The sequence below is a fragment of the Triticum urartu genome, chromosome 5, assembly GCF_003073215.2.
Source record: "Triticum urartu cultivar G1812 chromosome 5, Tu2.1, whole genome shotgun sequence".
Lineage (NCBI taxonomy): Eukaryota > Viridiplantae > Streptophyta > Magnoliopsida > Poales > Poaceae > Triticum > Triticum urartu.
In genome coordinates, this window is record NC_053026.1 from 338,874,064 (window position 1) to 338,876,593 (window position 2,530).

A 2,530-nucleotide genomic window follows, 5' to 3' on the forward strand; every position below is an offset into this window, starting at 1 on the left:
TTCATGTTATCTACAACCGGACATTAACAAATTCCCATCTGCCCATAACCGCGGGCACGGCTTTCGAAAGTTCAAATCCCTGCAGGGGAGTCCCAACTTAGCCCATCACAAGCTCTCACGGTCAACGAAGGATATTCCTTCTCCCAAGACAATCCGATCAGACTCGGCATCCCAGTTACAAGACATCCTCGACAATGGTAAAACAAGTCCAGCAACACCGCTCGAATGTGCTGACAAATCCCGATAGGAGCTGCACATATCTCGTTCTCAGGGCACACTCAGATAGGTCAAGCTACGAGTAAAACCAACCCTCGAGTTTCCCCGAGGTGGCCCCACAGGCTGCCCAGTTCGGACCAACACTCAAAGGAGCACTGGCCCAGGGGGGTTTAAATAAAGACGACCCTCGGGCTCCGGAAACCCAAGGGAAAAAGAGGCTAGGTGGCAAATGGTAAAACCAAGGTTGGGCATTGCTGGAGGAGTTTTATTCAAGGCGAACTGTCAACGGGTTCCCATTATAACCCAACCGTGTAAGGAACGCAAAAATCCGGAAACATAACACCGATATGACGGAAACTAGGGCGGCAAGAGTGGAACAAAACACTAGGCATAAGGCCAAGCCTTCCACCCTTTACCAAGTATATAGGTGCATTAAGATAAACAAGATAATATTGTGATATCCCAACAATAAACATGTTCCAACAAGGAACGATCTCCAAACTTCACCTGCAACTAGCAATGCTATAAGAGGGGCTGAGCAAAGCGGTAGCATAGCCAAACAATGGTTTGCTAGGACATGGTCGGTTAGAGGTTTGACATGGAAATTTTGGAGGCATGATGAGCAAGTGGTAGGTATCGTAGCATAGGCATAGCAAAAGAGCGAGCATCTAGCAAGCAAAGATAGAAGTGATTTCGAGGGTATGGTCATCTTGCCTGCAAAGTACTCAGAGTTGCCTTGATCCTCGTAAGAGAACTCAACGGGCTCCTCGTTCACGAACTCGTCTCCCGGCTCTACCCAAACAAGAACAAAAAGCAAAAGGGAGAACAATCAACCACGTGCAATGCTCAAGCAACATGATGCAAACATGGTATGATATGCGGGATGCGGTATGTGATGCATATGCGAGATTTGGAAAGGAATGAATGAACCTGGCCTCAACTTGGAAATCCAAGACTGCCACTGGAAAGGTGAGGTGATTTCGGTTGAAATCGATATAAAGATCACCGGAATCGGATGCACGGTTTGGAAATGGCAAGCAAAACAAATATGGCACCGGTCTGCGATAATCAGCAAGTAGCCATCTAAATGCATCAAGATAAATATGCTATAACACTCAAACATGACAACAAAATACATGGGAGGGATCCACTCATGAATCTTGGCAAAAGATGAACACTGAGCTACGGCTAATTCATCCATTAACAGGTTCAAAAAAGCATGGCAAAAATGCAAATGATGACAGGTTTCAGACTTAGTGAAATTAACACAAGTCTGGAATTTATCATCAGGAAGCAATCTTTAGAGCATGAAAACTACCTGCTAAAGGAACACATCATGGCAAAGAAAGGCATGTCATGAAGCTACTCTAAGCATATAACAAAAGTCCCTTAGTGACCTTGAGCCAAAAGGGATCAGAAAATACAATTGCAAGCATGTGAACATAGCAAAAACACAAACAGATTCAGACTTAGTGAAAAACTGGAGCATGCAAAACAGTTAACAGGTCGGCATGTTTACGAGCTCGATGCACTCACTACAGAGCATGGCATGAAAATCTGAGCATACAACCATGAAGAATACATGGCATAGAGGCTAGGCATGGCAAGAACAACAACATAGCATGCACGGGTCAACAACAACGAGCTCGGCAAAATCGCTAAACATGTTAACGGTCTACCAGGAACATTTTATAGAAAAAGTAGAGCTCGATTGACTCAAGCTAGGGTGCTCCATAAATGCAAACAAAGATATGGATGGATAGAGCACACCAATATTAACAAAACATCCTTACTGATCATCCTCAAAAGAGGCACGGATCACTAGGAAACAACATGAACATATGGGATAAAGATGAAAACAGGACAAGGACTTAGTGAAATTCTAACTCCCTGAAATCAGCATCAACGATTACGCTACTTTGCATGCTTGTGCTAGTCACCACAAATATCACAAAAATACATGGCATACACCCCTGTAAAGATGGCATGGCACTTAACAAAACACATGTAGAGCTCCGGATCATAGCATGCACACATTAATCATGGCAAAAATGACAAAAGGCCATTTGCTGAAACAGATCTGACAAATTCATCACATAGCCCTCTTCCAAAAGAATTTCGGGTATCAAGATGAGCTCAAATGAAAATGATGCAATGATATGAAATGATGTACTCGTCGAGACGAACATTTTGATATGCTACACGCACGAATCGGAGCTACGGATGCAGAGTTATGGCAGGTCAAAGTTTGCAAAAAAAATACTGAGAGGGGGAGAAGTCAACCGAAATCTAGGATTCTTCGGCACGTGAACCG